Consider the following 22120-nt stretch of genomic DNA (forward strand, 5'->3'; position numbering starts at 1 on the left):
CTGATGGAGATGTATTGATTTTCCACCGTTTTGGTGTAATTTGGTGAAGATTAATTAGCATTTTTCCCTTGCTCGGCCCATCTTGCTGACACGATGAACACCGGCGGGTCAGAGGAAGGTCTGGGAATCAGGACACATAGTCAGTCCAAAAGCAAGGTGCCCTCAGCAAGACCCTGGCCTACCCCCAGCCTCTAAATTACCTAGGCTGACACTGGGGAGGGGAGAGGCACAGGCCCGCATTAGCCCTGTACTCAGGCCAGTGGCTGAGCGGGTCAAGACCTCCCCATTAGGGAGCAGGTCAAAGCCACATAACTCTTTAGCTAAGGTGAGGGTCACTGCGACGCTCTGTCCGGCCAGGGTCAACCAGAGGTCTCCGGCCACTGAGGTTCATGGCAATACAATAAAGCAATCAATCTGGACGCTGGACCCTGGTCAATAATATACTCCCAGGCTGCACAGGGTCACCACCTGTTCTCTGGCCTCTCCTTGGACTGTCCTGGCCTCTCGAAGTGCCTAGGTCTTGGGTTTCACTGTCCTGAAGGGAGGCTGGGGGAGACCGTGGGGGAGCGTAATCAAACCCTGGGCCTACTCAGGCACAAGGTAATAAACCATGGCAGACATTACGTATGGGTTGTCAGTAGCCAGCAATGGGAAGAGCTGGGCTTTCATTACTATAATGCAGGCTGACAGTCAACCTTGCTGTCAGTAAATACCCATTCTGTTACAAATCTGCGATTTTTCCTGTGTAGATGAGACCTCCGTCCACACTGACTAATATCTGGTGATACAGCTGCTGAGGTTCCTAGCAGCAGCCTTTGCAGGCATATGGCAACTGCACTGTGTTCAGACATTTCCAAACATAAGTGGACAAAACACCCTTTATCAGGGTACAGTCTAGACAAAGAGAGAGAGCTGTGCCAAAATCTGAAATGCCCTGTAATTGACACTATTCGCTAATGTTAGCTGTTTTCTCTTTGAGGAAGTGCAGACGTGTGTTTATCTATTGTACTTTTAGCATCGTCTTTATTCCTGACAAAATCTCCACATATATACACCCCAGGCAGGATACATTATTCTTCCTACAGTTAATCCCACTTTCCTTCTCAATTTTTTTTTTTTGTTATAGTTTTTTGTGACACACATTGCCTGCACTGTTTCTTTTCCCCTCCCCTCTCTCTTCCTCCCTCCCTTCTTCCTTTCCCCTCTCACGCTCGCCATGAATGGAGGCAGACAGCATCCTTGGCGGCTGCCAGGATGAGGCAGCAGTTAATTCTTGGCTGCCCTCCCTCTCTGCTTAAAGGCAGGTATAGAGTTTCTAACAGCTCCGGCTGGCTGGATACAATGGAGATCTCAGAGCAGGGGCAGAGATCCAAGCAGGTGAACCAGCCTCTCCTCCCTGCCCCTACAGCCCTCATCAGCCCTCCTACAGCAGTGCCTCTGCAACCCCCCTACACCTCAGACTCCAGCAGTTTACCCTATTTTGCTTACACTCCACCCCACCCTCCCCCTCTGTCTCACACCGTTTCCTGGCTGACAGTCACAGCGCCCTGTCTCACAGAGAAACATAAAACTACAACGATAAGATCTGAAACAGAATCTAACTAGCTAATGAAACAGTGCAGGTTCACAGCCCAAACACGGCTCACGTCAACTGCTATTAAGAGTCAGATATGAATATACAGTAAAATCATTTACGACGTTTATTTCTATACGTGCTTACGCGTTCAACATGGGACAAGGCTGACATTTTGACTCATTTCACATCTCCATCTCCTTCCATGCCTTTCTTCTCAGGTCTTTCCTGGCAACAACACAACATGTCATTAGGCAGCATAATCAGCATGCTATTTGCATACATCTGCTTTATTTTATTGATTGCTCTTCATTCATTAAGATTCAGCGTATATAATTAATGACCAACCCCCCGGTGCCCCACCCTGGGGACAGCTAATTCCACTGCATACCAAGGGGATTTCAGCAGAGGGCACAAGTGGGCTTGTCACAACGGGCACAGGGCCAGTACCAGTCCCGGTCCCCTCCCTGCCTCCGGCTGTCCTTGGTCCCAGCCAGCTCCTCTAACAAGGAGAGCTCTTCCCTTGCCGCGTTAACTAAAAGGACAATTATCTGGAGAACAATGATGCTTTTCACAGGGGCTGTGTTGTCATTAATGCAGTGGATCTGGTTACAGCAGCCAGCTTAAGCTAATTAAGGAATGCTATCTGTGGACTCTCATTGCTTCTTAATTAAGTAGGATTCATTTCAAAATGGGGACAAACAGAGTCACTTTTTTTTTTTGAAGGGGGGGGGGTTACCTTTTCTCACCAGTTTTGTGTGATTTATGTTTGAATTTACTTATTTGGCGAGGTATTTTCACATGACCAAAATGGTATGTAGGGAATGCACTTAGCTTACATCTGATTCACATTCGATGAAAAAGGAGTCTCTTGTCTCACTCTGTATCATACACCCTCTTTCTGTCACACAATCAATCAAACCAAGGCACCTGGAGAAATTAAATTTGTGTATAAACATAATTTGCCATATTAAGTCCTTAGAAGAGGCCCTCGAAAACAGCAGCTTTTGAAGAAGGCAGCAGCACACAGGCATGGCAAGGCGAACAGCACACCTGGCCTTGGCTCTATAACTGCATCGTTCTGTGGAGAAGTCCTGACTCAGTCACAAACCCCAAACACAGAAACCCAGACCCCAATGTCTCACCGTCCTGCTCCACCATCAAGAACACAGTCAGATTAGGACTAGCTGACTGACTGACTGACTGACTGACAAACTGAATGCTTTGGGAACTGTTGCTTTCCGAAAGGACAGCTGACTCTTTCTTTCCAAAGAGGCAGCTGACCTTTTACACAGGAGAGGGCTGTTAGTCACCAGTCACTCACCACTGACTGACAACATGGGGAAAACTGAATGAGAGAGAGAGAGAGAGAGAGAGAGAGAGTTTTGACTGTGAAAGATCCTGCAGGACTCTCCATGGCGCTGAGCCCTCTCTAAAAAAGGACTGACCCATCTGCAGAGGTTAAGATGACACACAGGCCCATTCAAAGCCATTGCATATCCTCACTAATGACATCTCCTCACTGCAGTCTCAGGTCTCTACCACAATAGCTCTGGCTCACAGATAACAGACAGCTCGTCAACCAATCATATGCAACCTAGCGATATAAAAGGCTGGCTTCTAAGGTCATGTGTTTTAGGCATCTAAGGGGTGTGTGATGGTTCACTCTGGAGAGAGCAAATGTGTAAACACAGACACACATGAGTGCAGGGATCTGGTTTGGCAAGTATATATGTCCTTACTTGCTAGGTATTGTGAAGGAGGTTACAGCTGTTGATTGTGATTAAAATGTAAACAAAAGCCGAGTTCAGTAAAAGGGCGAGTATGTGAGTTTTAAGACCGAGGGTTGATCAACTCTCACAGTCCTCCACACCCACTCAAATACTCTTATTCTTCACATAATCTCCATGGCTGGGCAGCGGCAGAAACACCTACTTGTACACATACAGCACATGCACAAAATACATGGATTTAACTTGAACTTCAAGAAACACCACTACTTAATAAACTGTCAATTTGGCATCTAGTCATGTAGAATTTTATGTCGTAAAAAGTGTGATGAGCTAACCTTGCTGCAGTACCATTTGCAAAAGAACTTCTGGGGATCATCTACAAAGACCTGAACATATCAGCTAAATATGCGGATTTATCTCCGCCCTGTGGTGCCCATGTCTGGGGTCATCATGACCTTAACGTGACTGCTCTTCGCATCAACAGCAGCGCTGCTCCCTCCATTTGCCCTGCTTTTAGCCTCTCAACAAGAAAAATGTACTGTTTTAAGTAATCCTTGTTTGTACTGACCATAATTGATTGGGTAATCCTGGTTTAACATGCACTAAAGCCAGTGCTTAAGAATCTATTAGGAGGGCTAGCAGCTTAAAGAGGCAGGATCTATCTCAGGTTGACTGCTATAGATGGATCTGTGTTTCTGTGCCTAAAGGTTGGAGGCGTTTGATGTGCCCTTCCCTGCTGACCCGCTTTAGACCCCCACCCCCCAGCCCCATGTCTGTTCCACTCGGTTTCTCTCTCTCTCTCTCTCTCCCCCTCTCCCCGTTTCTCTCTTTCTCTCCATTTGTTGGCACAATGATACATTTATGTGCCAAAGACAATGGAAGGTTTACCCTCTGATATCCACCGGCAAATCTCTCCGTAAGAAGCCTTGGCATTCTTCCATCAAGCTGGTGGCACACAGGTCTGGTGGCTAGCTGGCTAGCTTGGCCAGGAACCACAACCCATCTCCACAGACACCATGCCAAAAGTCCCTGTCAACTCGACATGACACACGCCACGCCGCACACTCATCACTGTGACAACCCTGTCATAATCAACACAAATCTCTGAGCGTCAGCACGAGGAGGAGGAGGAGGAGGAGGGATGGGGGGGGGCATTATGGAGCGGGAGAGAGAGAGAGGGAGGAGGGAGAAGGAAAGGCAGACACACTAAGTACAGGTCCTGGCGCTGCCATCTCAGTGGCTCGCCTCTAGGATCAGGCAGCGAGTGTGAATGTGTCTGTGGACACATGAGAGTCAGACTGGAGGAAGGCTAATTCCTGCTCCTCCTTCCACCCTGACCGCCTGTGTTTCTGTATGACGCAGGGGGCAGGGGGTGTCCTGCTGTAACACACACACACATACACACACTGAGGAAAGAAGAGAAGGAGAATAATCCCCACCAAGACCTCTGCCCTAATGGGGCCCACTACTGTAATTACAAGGCACAGATTTCAGATCAGGCACTTAAGTAGCCAGCTAAAAGTGCCCAGAAAACAAAAAGCTCTGTAATTATCGTCTGCCTCCTCTCTCCCCAGCGCAACTTCGGTTACCTGTCATGCTGCTGTTTTGTCAGGACCCCGTTGTTTCCTGGATTCTCCCTAATCCATGGCTGGAAGCGGCCCTGGCAGAGCGCCTGCCTGTGCAAGATGCACATTTCAGCTCGCGGGGGCGAGTGACGACATGGCACACAAAGATAGCAGAAACCTGAGTCCTCACAGCCCCACAAGCACATGAATGCATTTTTTTTTACAAGAGGAGGGAGGAAAAGAAGGAGGGGGAGTGTTCAGTTTGCTCTAGACAAAAGATCCATTGTGCAGTGAAACTTTATATACATATTAGAAACTTGAAACCCATAGCCTCTGCAAGCAGGATTCTTGTAACTGTGAACAAGATAACATTACCTACCATTCTTTCCTTCGGTCCACAGAAAAAGAGAAAAGCCTTCAATCCTACTTTTCTACAAGGGTCTTATTCCTCATGATGGATTCCTGTTTTTTTGCAGGGTCATCTAATATCTCCGATAAGAGAGCTGTGGTCTCCAGGCAGTTTTGTGGCCCATTAGGTAACACATTCCCCAGGTGGAGCAGAGCAGGAGGCGCAGCATGTCGACAGAGATTTGCACTCAGCATTCTCTTAGCTTGCAGTCACCATCCGCCTAACCTCTCAGGTGTTCTAAAAGGAATGTTACTGCCTCGGTGTCCATTCCTAGGCTTGCTCATTCACCTACTCCAGCCTGGAATGTACTCTATGTGTTACCTCTCCTGCCTCAATAACACGAGCCAAGCGCTTCCCAAACAAGAGCAACCTATATCTTTCAATACCCTCTTCTACTTTCAAAACTCTATCCCGTGTTGTGTGTAAACATTGCCAAAAGCAGAGGTCAAGGTGGGAAATTATGTGATTAACAAGAGTCACACACAACACACACACACATATAGTTTTTTTTTGTTTCCCTTCCATCTTTTTGGCACAAGTCCATTCTTGTCCAAACAGTTCTGGAGTTCCTTATCTACTTTTTCAGCAGGCCAGTTAAATAACCACGTCCACAGTACTAATAAATTTAATCTGAGACATACACTAAACATGAGGAGGGAGGAGGGCCACGGGTAGAGACGACTATCTGGGGAAGAGGACCAGGACTGGGATGAGACAATGGGGGTGGCATGGCCCCTCCATGAAAGAAGTTACAAGTGGAGAAATAGGGATGAGACAAGTGGGCTAAACCTAAAGAGGCTGTCACAACTCAGGGAGTGTCACGACCCAGTCCAGCTCAGCTTAAGCACGTCTGTGTCCATAAGCCTGAGAAAAGTCGCCAACATGGTGACATCATCAACATCAGACGTGTAATTAACCTATTGCAGCCATGCAGAGTCAGGGGGAAGGCCGGACAGCCAGGCTCATAATGATAGCCCCGACAACTTGTAATTATTTTTCTCAGGGGACAAATACGAACACAAACACAAACATGCATACGCATACACAAAAAAAAACACACGCACACAAACACACAGAGAAACAGGAGGACCTGGAGAAATTAATGCCTATAAACACAAGCATCAACATGCGGGAAAAAGATGAGTGGTAACCAATACGCTACAAGGAGGCCATGCTGATGTCATAACAACTAACTTACACCATCTAATTTGGGTTTGCAGGCAAAGAGTGTGGTTAACTACAGAGAGACATAAGAGCATAGTTAAATCAAGCACTGGACAGTATTTTGGTGTTCAGAACACAGATTAATGCTGACTACAAAAGTACAACATGGCCACTTTATTCTTGAATTACACTTAATACAATGTCTTACACAAATTTGGTTGCACCTCAACTGCCTTGTGATGTTTTTATTGCCTATTTCTATATGCTGCTTAAGTCCTAAGTAAATAAGGGCTTTGATAGGCCCTGGCATCTCTAAGAAACACATAAAACCAAGAAAAGGCTGTGCAGTCCTTTTAGGCGGCTCAACTCTCTGAAGAAGCAAGACAGCAAGAGACAGAGAGAAAGAATTTGAATTAAAAACAAGACTTAAATAAAAGTTACTTAAGTTAATACAGGTCAAGGAATGAAAACTCATCACCTATGAAATCCAGAAAATAAAATCATGCAGCCTTTCCCCTATAAAAAAAAGAGACTACAAACATTTAAAACGGGGGTGGGAGGATTGAGTAAGCCTGATGCTTTCCAGTTTAGTCCTGGCTCAGTCTTTATATCATAGACATTCTGTGAGTGTTTGGATAAAAGAGGGGCTCTATTTTTATAGGTTCCTTTAATATGGGCTTGAAATGGATGATTCATTGTGAATCAGACCTGGATTTTCTCAGCATAACTTGTTCCGTGGATACAGAGGTTAACTTTTTCCGCTGATCTCGATCTAACTAATAACAACTGTGACCAGCACACATTCATTTGTTTTAAAACTTTTTACTGTGCACCGATGAACTTACTGTTCTTTATCCCTGGTGCATTTACCTATTGTGCTTGCCAGGAAAAAGAAATACGAAGAAATATGGTGTCTAGTAGAGAGCTAGCCAGTTGTGTACAGTTTGGGGCCTAATCAGTTTTGCGTGAGGCCACATTAAGTGACGTTCAGCCTCATGATGTAACAAGACCAGAAGCACTGGCGCCTGATGTGAGGGAGTGTAGGTGACCCTTTGTTACAGCCCTCCACCATGGGAAGATCGTATCTAAGAGTGGGACTGATACAGATACTGCAGAGTCAATGTGAACAGTGTCTTTGTGTTAGCTCGTTCTTTATCTTACACTGGGCTGCACTGGGCTTGTCTAGGCTGAGCTAAAGTAAGTCTCAAGCATGGCTTGGTGTGGTCAACTTAGACCCAGGGAGCCTTGAGAGTAAAGAGGGCTCTAAGTTAGTTTTAATAGGCACATTATTTCTCCCCCTAACACCCGTACAGGCTCCACTCTGAGCCGGTGGCTGTTTGAAGTTGGTAACAGCTGTAGTGTTCCAGCCTTTATTTAGAGGTCAGCACACTGACTTCACTTAAAAGGAGAGGGGGACTAAAGGAGAGAGCGAGAAGAAGAAGGAGAGAAGGGAGTGGGAGGAGAAATAAAGAACAGAGAGCGAGTGAGAGGTGAAAGAATGAGTTAAAAAAAGAAAGAGTTACTAGTGTGGCGAGGGATTAGCTGAGGGAGAGGTTAAAAGTTTGTGGAGTTGCATCTGGCCTCCTGCCTGCTCTGCTGTTTATTGCCGCGGGCCTGAAGATCTGGTGCCAACATTAACCGCACCTGAACCACTCCACAGCACACACACTGGGACAAAACAGGAAGAGGCACACGCACTGCCTGCACTTCACTCCATTGCTTTGGCATGATGTTCCAGTATGCCAGCCTTTACTCCTCTCTATACCAACCGAGGGTGTGTGTGTGTGTGTGTGCATGTGCGTGCGTGTGTGTGTGTGTGTGTGAATTACACTCACAGATGCCAAGTCATGACTTCTCCTCATTTGTTAATCCCCCCCTGCTCCTATTACCCTCTCCTTTCCCCTTCCATCTTTGTGCTCTGTCACTCTGGATGACTGCCTGGCTGCGAAGCCCGAGCCCGCCTCAGCCAAATCCCTCTAACTTAGCCTCCCAAGCCTGGCTTGACAACAGTTCCAAGTCTCCTCTCAAACCTCCACAATAAATTCAGTGAACTCCAGGCAGATGGGGTTCTCAGGCTCCATATAGGAGTCCTATTTGCCATGAGCCAGTAATGTAACACTGACCGGACCACAGAGACACATAGGGTCACAGTGGGCACAAATCACACACAAAGGAGAATGTTAGGATGCCACCCACCACAGGCCCAGGGGACAGACCCTTCTCTGTTCAACTTCTCTCTTTCACTGGAATTCCCCTTAATAACGTGCCAGCTTACATAGTGTAGCACACACACGCACGTGCGCGCACAGATACACATACACACACACACACACACACACACACTCACAGACACACATAAAACTGTAGGGACACAGGAGGGTCTGGAGAAAAGATAGGCAGTAGGGAAGGAGACAGTTGGAGGACATTGGGGGTGGGGGACAGGGTATTCCTTTTGCCCCAGGCAGTATAGACAAGCCTGGCAGCCAATTAGTGTAAGCTGAAGCCACCCCCCACACTATCCCCACTGCCTTCACCCCCTACCCCCTGCCCCCTCACTCCTCAGCCTTGCCCTGGTCCTCTGAACTTGGTATGGTCAGGGCTGGAATGTTGAAGCAGCTCATGTTCACATGCACATCAAAAGCGATTAAGTGCAAGCCTCCTGGATTAAGATGAGTCTGTAGACCTTCACATCTTGAGCTAACCTCTCGAAAGCACTTGGCTTCCTCCTGCCACAACAGTATCCAAGTTCACTTTGGCCTGACACAGGCCCCTCCTTTGCTTGTGGAAGTAATACCAGATTACAGAGCAACTGTTGTTAAATGTTTATATAATGTGTTTTTCTTGTTCTTTTTCCCCTCTCTTTGTTTGGACAGCTGTCCTTTAACAGCGGGACATCTCGCGGTGCTGCTCTTGTATGGCTTTCATTGTGCAGAATTGACGTCTCATTTCAACTTAATAAACATGAAATACATTTAGAATGTGGCTGTGCGAGGGAGCCTCTTTAGCTGATGGGCGTGTGGTGTACATTTTGCATTGTAGGGGCTAATTTTCAATTTTCTTTTCATTCTCAAAGCAACATTTCCTTCTGCTCTAGATCTTAGCTAAACCCCATCTGTGCATGATCTGGCTGGCTCTTCCTCTAGAGCGTTGTGAGGGGTTAACTCATCGTTCTGTGACTCAGGTACATGGGACATGTCCCGACAGGCGACCCAAAACTCCAACACACCGCGCAGGGATCCACATAGCCCACAAAAGAGGGGGATTTTCACCAGAGCAAGAAGTTCTAAGAAAACAAAAGGAGAGGAGGAGAGACGAACACCTCCTTGACAACATTCTTTTCTTTGTTGAATCAAAGTAAGGGAGCTTAAAAGAAACACCCATCAAAACACCCATTCATAAAAAGCACCAGCTTCAGGTGCTTGAGGGGATAGGGTGAGAGATAGGTACATGGGCACAGCAACGGCATTACAACTATTGGAAAGGACGAACAGAGATGGAACATATTAACTAAAACCTGTGAGCGCTCTCCCTCTCTCTGTCTCTCTCTCTCTCCCTCCGTCCCTCCCTCCCTGTGTGTGTGTGTGTGTGTGTGTGTGTGTGTGTGTGTGTGTGTGTGTGTGTGTGTGTGTGCGTGCATGTGTGTGTGTGCGTACATGTGAGGACCCAGCAGGCTGGAAGCTCTCCCAGGGCCCAGATGCTCTCTGTCAACACCGAGATTCCAGAGAGGAAGCAGGGCTTTACAGCAGCAAGCTGCACACACAGCCAGGACCTGCAAAGACCAGGAGCCAGGAGAGGACAACCTGCTCCACATAAACACAGACCTCCCTGTCTCACGTCTGAGCCACTGGTTCTGCTTCCTGGCTCTGGATAGACTTGGTTCAGAGCAAGCGAGCCTCGCAGAGAGGTCCTGAGAGTGGGGACTGAGCCACAGAGTTGCTCTTGCCGGGCTGGGCCCCTCTCCTCCTGCCTCCGTCAAGAGGTAAATAGCTATTGGCTGCTCAATAAGTGGCTTCAGTGCGTTGGAGTGAGGGGCCTTTCCCCCCCCCACGCTCTCCCAGCCTTGACAAGCATGTATTGACAGAGCAGTTACACACTAACCCATTGGGGGAAATCCTCCACATTGTGCCCCAGGCAGCTGATAAATGGAACTCATACACTACCTGTAAGCATGATCTCATGCGTACGAACACGGAAAAGTGCATACACGCACACACACAGCTCAATACCATACTAATGCACACATAAGTGAGGAGAATAGGGACATATATAATGTAATAAATAGATAAAGCTGTGGAAAGGCAAACAGAAAAAGAATAGAAGGGGGTTACAGATGAGTCTACAGGGGTTGAAGCTGCCTCCTGTTTTTGTCTCATCAATGAGATTATGACTGTCTATCTAACCTTTCCCACAACAACCAAAACCCATAGTTCTGTGTGGGACCATGATCCAATATCTACAACAATGACCAAAATACTCAATTAAAAATGAATTCAATAGGTAATCAAGGGCCTTGGGTTAGGGTTACAAACCCAAATAGAATCACTTATATTGGCACAGTCGAGGAGTATAGGACCTACAGAGATAGAAGGGAAGGAGGTGAGAGAGACAGAGAGAGAGAGAAAGGGGTATGTAAGAGGGAATAATTATCTGCTCTTGCCCATGCTGATATATCAGAGAAAGTTGTCAATGTCAATCTCCCTGACTCCAGGAGTGTTATTCAGCCTCAGCAGTCGGCTGCCTCCATGTAGCCGCCCGGCCTGCTAGCTACTGCCATCAGGGAGCCACAGCAGCCCAGGGGAGGAGCCAGAGACGGGGGGGAGAGGAGGAGTCTGGGCCTGAGCCCCCAACAGAGGGGAAGAGTGGTGTCCTGTCTCGTCCTCTCTCCCCTCCACCTCTTTCATGTCTGATTCGCAGCTGATAAATAGCTAGGGGTGCAGCACTCGCTTTCACTTTGTGATATGATGTCAGTAACCTTCATTGATCTGCGGGCGGGCAGGCAGGCCTTATCACTGACTCTCCCTTGTGATATACTGTGATCCAGGGCCCTGACTGCTTTTTAATACACTGCACTTTAGGTAACGGTGTCGCAGGCTAACCTCCCTGCCTGCTAATACCTGAGGCCATATTTTACGGCAGTGCTGTGATGGCCAGAGAGATTACACAGAAACTAACTCTGGGAGAGCCCGCCAGCGAGACGATAAGACTGGCCAAAGTAGGACAGGGGAGCTGTGATGCAGGGGTACTCTATAGTCTATACAGGCCCGATCAAACTCATGCACCTCCCATTCTGAATGGATGACAGACCTCCCTTGTCTCCTGTCTGAAGCTTTCAGTCCCCTGGCTGTGTCTGAGGTGCTAACTGTGCTGTATGTTTAAGCCTAATCAAGCACCTGTGTCAGGACACGGAGCTTGTGTTGACAGAGCACAGGGCTCTTACCCGAGCTGAATTAGTGCTGACAGCCACTTCCTCCCACCAGATTTATACATGCACTCACTCTCATACACACCTGACCTGATTGCCCTTACACCATAAAGGACCATCACCCTGACCTCCAGTGAACTCCATGCCAAGGTGGGGTACCCATCTGACACTGGTACACTAGGTAGTAAAACAGTTGTATAAAGTCAAAGGTAAATGGTAAGCGTTAGACAGTAGTGGTCCGAAGCCCATTGATGGTGGCATTGAAGAACCATGATCAAAACAAATGCAGGTAACATGCACACATAGCAAAGTTATATATAACTATAAACTATATAACCTATAATATACACAGAGGCATACACTACCTAACCACCGCCCCCATGTACATGGGTTGAGGAAGGCTGCAGATAAAGGAGACTGGACGACTAGCGGGAGAATTATCCCGACTATTGATTTTAGCTGTTGGGTATTACAGAGGGAAACAGCGGGTTTATCAGGCCAGGATCCCTCTGCACTTTCACTAACTAAACGAGTATTTTCCGGGCTTATCAGGCAAAAAGCCTATTACTGACATTCTCAGCCTCCCCCACAACTACACAAACAGAAAGGGTGGCCACCATTATATAGCCACCGGCTTCTTTTTGGCAGCCTGGCTATTTTAGGGACCTCTTAACATTTACCCAGCACTTCACAAACCCAGAATTATGTCCATACATTCACATTCACAACAATACAATAGTCCTGGGTGGGCTGCACATTGGTATTATATCCATGTATATTTACTGGTTATCTGCTAATGGACTTGTAACCTGCTCACACGGTCTGTTTCTCCATCTCTCTCTCTGTCTCTCTCTCTGTCTGTCTGTCTCTTTCTCTCTCTCTCTCTCTCTGGCTCAATGTCATTTCTATGCCTTCTGTATATGAGGCCTATAATCAGAGATAATGGAAGTGCTATAATCCCTGAGAGGAGCCTAATACTAACCTTAATCACAAGAAAAAAATGTATGTTTTAATTACCGACTAAAAGATCCAGACAGATACCTGTGAGGTACCCATCCCAGGATCCTTAGTGAGTGTGTCTTTCTTATCTGTGAAACCTGAAGAAAGCCCTGTTCTCAGTACGCATGCTACTCTCTATTAGCTGGGATGAATAAAGAGTGCTCTCGTTCTTCTAAGATGAAATTATACTCAGAGACATTTTGAATGTATACCCATTTCCCAATATTAATAATGAAGAAGAGTAGAGACAGAGAAAATTTCCCTCAGCAATTACTGTGGAAATCCATATACTGATCAATGTGCAATCCCAAGGATTGTCTTAATACATATAAAATATAGACTACATTGCATGTGTGTATGAATGTGCATGAATTTACTGTGGCGTAAAATGACCTCAACAAGATGAGAATATTATTGAAGAAATAAAGGCTGGGTGTAATGATTTACATATTTCATCACAGGCGGCAATGAAAGAGAGTATTTAGAGAGAGAGAGAGAGAGAGAGAGAGAGAGAGAGGGAGAGAGAGAGAGAAAGACAGAAAATATTGAAAATATTGAACGAGACAAACTGCTAAACAGAACAAAATGATAAAGAAACAAAACGAATTCCCGCTGGGATCGCCCATGGTAAAAACGTATGCATCATGGAGCTGTAAGGCACACTGGATAAACGTGTCCACCAAACGGCTAATACTGTATTACTCTAAGCCAGTCTTGTTCTAACTAAGGACTACTAAAGCCTTCATCCATTATTTCAATACTGAAAGTCTTCCTGGTCTGTTCCACAAGTAGGAAGTAAGCCTACAAGTGTTGGAGGAGGAGCACCTGCAGAGAAACGGACACAGGAACCTGAATCGTAGCCATCCCCAGCCTTGGCACCCACCGAGGGGGCAGTGCTCATCTGCCCGCCGGCCTGCCTCCTCGTCTCCAAGTCAGCCCTGTAATTTGCTTGGGGCGGAGATAAATCTTATCTCAGAGACCTGATTAAGTTTTTAATTTACACTCCAATCAATAGCCCAGGTCTATTGGCAATGTGTCTAAAACTCTATTTACCAAAGGATTCCCTGCTATCAATTGATCAAGGACCCGGCAGCCATAAATTATGGGCACATGTGTGTGTGTGTGTGAGAGAGAGAGAGACAGACAGAGAGAGAGAGAGAGAGAGAGAGAGGGTGAGAATTAGTGTGAGAAAGTGGAAGAGCCAGGTAGTATGTGACTGATTTTAGGGTAGAAAAGAGATATGAGCGATACATTCACTTCAGACAGATGGTCACTCGAGCCCAGCGCACATGGACATCTGACCTGAGAGTACACACACAAACACACTGCTGAGGCTCTGCTCTGCTCAATAAGCTTTTACAATATTCTGGTCGACAGCTGACAAGTCAACTGTTGGCATTTTATCCGTACAGCCAAATCTATGTACAGTGGAATCCATTGGCAGGGAGAGGTTGGAATGTTATTGAACAGCAACATTAAAGCAAAATGCCCACCCACTCACTCCCACATGACTTTCCAAAGATTCGCACCCAGAGTGCCCCTGCTAAATGTCTGGACAAATGAGACCTCCCACTTCCGGTCCTTTCTGCATGAGCGCCATTATCTGTTTACAGTGCCTGCTTTCCCAACGGAACTGTTGAAGAGGAATCTGCTGGGCTCTGGGTTCCCCACACTGCGAATTCCTAAACGCAGTTCCTACGCCATGCTCCATGGCATTCTGCCTGGGAAACAGAGGGAAGGATTGTTCAGGCACCAGTTTGCACCACCATGACATCCAGGAAACGGCTATTTTCAATTGGCTATTTTCGGCAGTTCAGATGTTTGTTTAGGATTAAAGAAGAGGGAAGGATTAGCCATGCAGCTCTGGATCGTCAGAACTGTAAAGATCCAATTAATCTTTACCGGGACCATCTTCACCTGATTTCAGAGGCTGGCTCTGTGAGAAGACAGAGGCAGTAGCATTCCCCTTCAGTGTAAAAGGGCACAGACACAGTTCAGACTCCCTCTCTTCTCGTCTGTTCCCATGCAGAGGAAGTGAAGGGGGGAGGAAGGAGGGCAGTGTTATCACCGTGGAGAAAGTGTCGTCATGGCGGTTCTGCTCTGACCCTGCTGACTCGCCGATTCCTTAACATGAGATCATTTTGGACAGCTGACCTCAATATCACTGCGCTCTGAGGACGAAACGGATCCAATGGGGCTTCTTATTCCCCCCACTCTGCCTACAAAACATAAGCAGGACAGACATTTAAAAGTAATGCTCTAAAGGCTCATTTTTATTCCTGCACCACCATTTAGAGGAATTAGAGGAATTAACAGAAGCAAAGTAAACAAGTCCTTTTCCTCCCCCCTTCACCCATTTCCACTGAGACAGAAATAAATGAGAGGAAAGACAAGCTGGGCTTCACAGCCACTGTCTGTTCAGGACATTCTCAAAAACACTCACATTTCATTGTGCCATTTGTCTTCAGTTTCATTCCTTCTCTTTCACTCCTGATATCAGATAGAGTAGATAACACACAGTATATTGTAAAAAGAGAGAAACTATTCTCCCAGCTACTGAATAGGTCAGCCTAAATAGCACTGTATGTTTCCCACCTAGTGTTTAAAATACTAACATACAATAATAAGGTAGAAAAATATTGTTGTAACAAATGTTTGGGAGGATGTTATGTGCTACTTTGTCATTAGCAGAGTAGCTGTCTGGTAAAATCAGGCATAAACATGTGTCGGAATTACATGTAATTATAGCTGAAAAACTTCCGCATGGGAGTATGAATCACCTCTGCAGCTGGTTGGCGTGGCAAGAGAGAATACAGTGCCCTGCTATCCTCACCTTCATAACTGTGCGGGGGGAGGGGAGCGGAATATGGGAGATGCACAAACTAAGGAAGACAGACAGGCTCATGCTATGTCAGAGGACCAGAGTCACCGGCCCTGCTGGATTATCTAAAGAGCCACCGACGGATATGTGTAATCAGCCCCATCCTTATGTTTCTCTCTCTCACTCCCTGCCTCGCTGGCTAATGTCTCCGCCTGATTCGATTGAGGCAATTAGGCAGTAATCTATAGAGCTAGGGAGTGATGGAAACATTTCCCACTGTCCTCCTCATGTTTCTCAGAGCTGCTATAATTAGCTAACTTTGTTTCTCATTAAACATCAGAGCAGTATTTACATACCCAGATCCAATTTGGCTCTGTAGAGCCCATTCCTTTTAAACAGTCTAGAAAACCCTGAAACATGTCTGTAAACAAAGGAATGGGGGAGCTATAATCTGCAGTTATTTAAATCAAACATCGATCTACTGTATTGATGAGACACATAATGTAGATGGAATGTATAGATGAAACAATGTCAGTGGTGAGTATGTGTACATAATACAGTAGATGATAATGCCAGAGCAGCGTGTTGTTGTAGATGTCAATGAGGCCGCGGCAGGCCTGTTGAGGCATGAGGTCTGATCTTAAAAATGGAGGACATCCTCCCATCCCCGGTTTCAATGAGCCGTCATGGGAACTGGTATGGCAGGACCACTTATATTCCCTTATGGCTCATATTCACTTTAAATCGTTTTAGCAGGGAACAAGCAAAATCACACAGAACAGTGGAGAACAGCATAAGACTGACTTATGAGGACATTAAAAAGCACATGGACAGGTCTGGGAGACTGTCTCATTTGAGAAATGAAGGACATAAATTTAAGGTTTTGTAAGTCAGATCAGAACAATATGATCAAGGCGTATCCGATAACAAAGAAAATAAATGTAAATGGACTATCTTAAGTACTGAAAGTACTCCAATAATTCATCACTTTTTTATCTTGTCTGAATTAAAACTAGCTGTTAAAACTCATTTGATTAGTGGTGGAGAACTTTGTTTGAAGGCTGTTAATCTGTTTCAGCTCACTAAAAACAGCCCGTTGAGAGTCGGATGAGAGAGGTCAGGGGAAGAGCCAGAGGGTCGGCTCGGTGGAGTGCCTGCAGCACTTCAAGCCACCACCCAGTGTTGTACAGCGATTGTAAACTTTTCTGTTGATATGCAAAGCAGTGTGGATCATTTGGTGTCCCCATGGTAACAGCGCCCCTGCTTTGCACAAATGTAATGATTAATCATGGCTTTGATAGCAATGGCCAAAATCATTGTTCCAACATTAACGGTGTATGTGTGTTCGTGGGTGTCTGTGTATTTGTTCCAGGATCAGGGACTGGTCTCTGAATGTGGAACCCTAGTGGTTACCACAGATATTACAGCTCTCTACAAAAAGATGACTCCCAATGTGCGATAGCAGTTGACTTCTCTTACGAGCTGTGTTGAAATCCTGTAACATATTGACAATTTAACAGTTTGTAGTTACATATCTACTTATGAACTAGCAAATTATCTCACCACAAATTAGATCAGGTGAAACTTCTTGTATTATACTTACATCAGGCATATTAGATTCTCTCTCTTGTTTTGTGTGGGCTACTGCACATGCTGAAATTCATTAACCGTTACTGTGGCTGTGGGTCTTTTTTCAGGTGTACTGCAACCTTGCTACCGTTGAAGGTGGTTCACTAGGTTCATTTTTTTTTACAGTCTGGGCTTTCAGGCTGCTTAGTAGGCAAAGGTTGCTGGTTTAATTGCTTCTTTCATCCCTGTCACCAACACATTACCACTGAAGCACCCATGAGCAGGGACACCTAACCTCCTTGTATGTGTGCCAACCTTCTCCAAAGGCAGGTCATGAACACTAGCTAATATGAGCTTAATTCTATAATACAATACAATGTGTGGCGGTATAAAACTATAACCATACACATCCTTATGTATAATTATATCAGTCTGGGGGAAACGGGACACTGTGGGAAAGACAGATTTGATGTATAATCCTGCACAAGTATGACTGCACACAGAAAATAAATTGTTATTTTTTGCCTGGAATTCCTTCTGATCTAAAAGCTCCTTATGAGAGCCTGAAACTACAACCATTACAGTAATGGGTGGAGGATATATACCTGCTTCTAGGCCATTGGGACCCCGCACAGAGAAAGAGGGCAGGGCCCGAGGTCTGACAGGTCTAACATCACAAAGCTTTAATAGCTTAATGCGAGGACGTGAATGAAGAAAGACACAGAAATCCAATCTATTCCTATGCTTGTCTATAGCACGGTGTAGCTCGAGTACATATGCAGGAATGTAGCCAGGACTGGGGAGAAGGGTAATTCAATCAGCACCGCTCCAGCTTGACACAGATTCACTTTGTCAGTTGCGCTTTACCAGTAATTCATCTTTTTGAAAACGGACACAATCCAAACAATAATTTCTTTCAACTCAAATACCTGGCAAGGGGGCGGGTGAAAATCTAATAACGGGTTTTTATTGGCTAACACCACCATCCCTTCAGATCTCATCCTATCAAAGGCAAGTTTCCCTTTCCTGATGTCCCAGAAAAAGCTGCTCATTTAGAAATGTCCAACAGTGGGATACAGAGGATAATTCCTACAATTATGCCTTAACACACAAGTGACCAAATTTAGACTGCATGAACACACACGTGTATACAGATACACAGACACACACAGACACACACACAGACACATTGACTAAGTAGTGGAATGCATGAGTAAACAGTGTGTGGGGTAGAGCTGTGTGTAGGGGTCCAGATGGGCAGGCAGGGAGGCCTGTCCTGGGAAAGGGCTGTCCCAAACCCCTACACCCCTCCTCAGTACCCCTCCGGCCCTGTGTGCAGGACTGGAGCTAGCCTGGCCTGAGCAGCAGAGGGTTAACTGCACCGCCCAGTCACAGGCGTGAAGTGAAACAATGAAATAATGGCAGCGAGTGAGCGCTCAAAGGCAGGGGTGGAGGGGGGGGGGCCCTCGCCATAGGCTCCTGCAGATGTTGCCGGGCTTCGGCGGGTCACACAATCACACGCATTAGCATTCCTGATGGAGGGAGCCCGGATTAGGGAGCTGAATGCCTTTCTCAACTCTGTCAGAGTCTGAACACACCGGAGAAGCAGAGCAGAGGGAGAGAAATCCCAGACATGTGGCGAGAAAAGGGGGAGACAAGAGTAAAGGAGAAGAAAAGCACCCACAGACAGTGTTGAGGACAGACCGGCTCAGAGAAAGAGCCAGGCAGAATAGTCGAGGGCCGGGGAGAAGTGGAGAGAAAGGCAAACGCAGAGTAAGATTGACAGGGAAATCGCACCAAATTGACTAAAACAGCTAATGAAAGAGTTTTACAAAACAGACAATAAAGAGAAATCAAGCATGTGATAATTTAATGGTTTTGTGAGAGTGGAAGAGAGAGTGTATATGTGAAACGAAGATTTCTATTTGTATTTGCGGCTGAGCAAGTGAATGAGCAGAGACAAACGGCTTTCTTTCTTCTTTGTGTGTCTGAGTGAGAGAGTGAGAGAGAGAGAGCGAGAGAGAGAGAGCAGAGACAAAAGCTTTTCTGATTGTATGTGTGCTGGCCTGTCCTTTTTTCCCAGGACAGAGGTCCGGAGAGGCCTCATATTTCTGGCTGCTGTCAGGCCGGGGTGAGAGGCAGAGACAGCAAGGAGCAGCTGTTTTCTACGAGGTGCCCTGGCTCCCTCACACACGGCCTTTGATCCAGCCTGGCTTCCTCGGCCAGCCAACTATGTATGTGTGTCAGTGTGTGTATGTGTATGTGTGTGTGTGTGTGTCAGAGAGAGAGGTGGGGGTGTAATTGGCGTAGTAAGGGGCACAGGTGGTGGCAACCCATGGAACATGGCAGTGAAACTCAAGTGGTAAAATGGAGAGAGAGACGCAACACCAAACCAGATCTCTCTTCCTCTCTCTTTGTCTTAGCAAAAGACAAATCATTTCCCAGGAATGCAGCAGGGCCAGTCTGATATGGCTGTTTATTCAGTAGTCTTTCGGAATATAGAGGGGGCAGATGGACAGTAAGACATACACACACCAACACACATGCTCGCAAACACCCACAGACTTCTCCAATGAATGCAGTTTATCCAGAATAATGAATGAGGTAACGCTGCAAGTTGGTTGTTAATGCGGATGAAACAACAGCAGAGGAAAGACCCAATCATCTGCAGAGACAAAAACAACAGTATGAGAACTACAGCTAATCCAGCTGCCCCAACTTTGGAGAGGTCAATCTTTGTCTTCAAAACAGGAGGGATCTGGCCAGCCTCAAACTCTGTCCAAGCCCACTGCCACTTCATCACAAGACTAGGAATACCTCCCTACATATCCTGTCCCTCCTACAGCTTGTACGTGTTGTTTACATCTCTAGCTCCTTTCATAATTCTATCAATCCTAATTACTTGCAGCACCACTGTCATTTTAGAGAGAGAGAGAGAGAGAGAGAGAAAGTGAGTGAGAGACACTTCTGTGGCCTGTCATAAAGCAGTCACACCATTGACCAGCCAGACCTGGGCATCGGGCATAGAGAATAGACTATAGGTGTGAGTTTGACTAGGTGAGCGACCATCACCCCTGCTACCCTCACTGGTCTGGCCATGACTGCCTATCAGCCATCCATCCTTTTTATTAAGGAGTTAAGGAGGTCACAAAGATTTGACAGCTTCCAGTGCTGCCTCTACTAAAGCATGACAGACAACAACAAAGGAACAACTTTGTGAAATTTTCTGGGTCTGTAAAATACCAACTTTTCACCTCTACTCTGTAAATCTGAACAAACGGCTGATGCCATGAGGTTAGGACAACAAAGCAATTCCAATTTTTTTAATTTAATTTCTTAATGTAATAAAGTGAGAAAGCTCTCATAAATAAGTCAAATGATTCTATATATATATATATATATATATATATATATATATATATATATATATATATATGTATATATGTATACTATCTTTGACATATGTATAATATATAAACATTTGACTAGAAACATTTGACTTATTTATTAAGAGCTTTTTCACATTCATAATATTCTTATAACCATGAAACAGGATTCAGTTATCCTTTCATTACTATAAATATATATACATTTTGGCAATAACAAGACGTGGAAAAGGTTCCATTCATATTTCTGATTATATAGTGCTATAGAATATGAGATAAAAAGGACTATCTTAGTGTAGGGGTTTCACTATGACTGTATCTCACAAGCAGGCCCATCTCTTTACGGCCCTCTAGTAGGAGCCTCTACTGTCTGAGAAATCTCACTGTATGCTGCTGTCACCGTCCTCTGACCCCTGACAACGGAGGGAACACACAAGCGACACCAAAGCACAGAGAGAAACCATCACATCTGTCAGTTAAGAGAGGTGTACCTTTGTCCCCAGCCAATGTCTATCAGTGACTCCACAAGTTAATATTTGCTTCTGCCTGCTCATAAATTTGCATTGCATTAGAACCTGACCTAAATGCATTTTTATCACCCAAAGTAATTAGCTGAGCATTAGTTGTAGGAGAGAGAGTACTATGAGGCTGAATCCTTCCTGAATGGGCGGTGGCTAAGAGAGAGAGAGAGAGAGCTCCATGAGGGATGGGTGCAGAGTAGAGCAGAGCTGGGCCACCAGATGAAAGAGGAAGTAAACAGGGCCAGAGTGCTGCCTCTTTAATCTACTACATTAACTCCAGCACCACACGGGGAGGAGCCAGCATGCAGGCAAACGGCACAGCCACACAAAAGGGGAGTGTCAATGAGGGGGTAATAAGGAAAGACAATGAGTAAACAAGCAGGGGAAGTCCAGGCCTAGCGTGTTAGAAACTCCCTGCTTCTCACTGCCTGGCACACACAAAGGCCCCACTGTAATTAGCCACCCCAATAGGTTGTTTAGCATTTGCATATAAATGCCCTCACAGGCAAGCGCTAAACACGCTGACACAAGCCATGCCCAAAACAGACGTTCGCCACACCTCTACCCCTCCAGGGGGTCTCAGGGGTCCACTTATGCTGGGGTACCCCCCCCCCCCCCCCTCCCTCCCTCTGCCTTGTGCTTGTACCCACTACAGGCAAGCTGGCACCCATTACAGAAAATGTGGACAGCAGCACACCATAGTGTGGGTACTCAGTTCTTGTTTCTAGATAGATTGTGAAACAGTGTAGCCAGGCTTCCTGTTGAAGGCCCACAGAGGCATCTGTCATGAGAAAGTACATTTTACCCTGACCACAGGACTGAGGCTTAACAAGAAAGGGGGTGCAGGTGTCAGACTGGTGTTTTTTCTACATAGCAATTCTGTGTGGAAGAGAGGAAAGAGCTCACATAGATATGTTCACATGCGCACACACACAGAATTGTCCTGAGGAAGCCTGAG

The 22120-nt window shown here is 46.0% G+C and overlaps 1 protein-coding gene across 3 annotated transcripts in view; it reads right to left on the minus strand.

Moving 5' to 3' along the window:
- The window catches only part of zfhx3b (zinc finger homeobox 3b), a 148315-nt gene that overhangs the window by 114857 nt on the left and 11338 nt on the right, over positions 1-22120 (minus strand). Inside the window, exon 1 of one of the 3 annotated variants that reach the window (XM_078286063.1) lies at positions 4896-4935. The exons of the other annotated variants lie outside the window; for them this stretch is intronic. The gene's annotated coding sequence lies outside the window, so the exon portion shown is untranslated. Of the gene's footprint in view, positions 1-4895; positions 4936-22120 lie in introns of those variants that run through there. 3 annotated transcript variants of the gene reach the window in all.

Source organism: Centroberyx gerrardi, chromosome 1, assembly GCF_048128805.1.
Source record: "Centroberyx gerrardi isolate f3 chromosome 1, fCenGer3.hap1.cur.20231027, whole genome shotgun sequence".
Classification (NCBI taxonomy): domain Eukaryota; kingdom Metazoa; phylum Chordata; class Actinopteri; order Beryciformes; family Berycidae; genus Centroberyx; species Centroberyx gerrardi.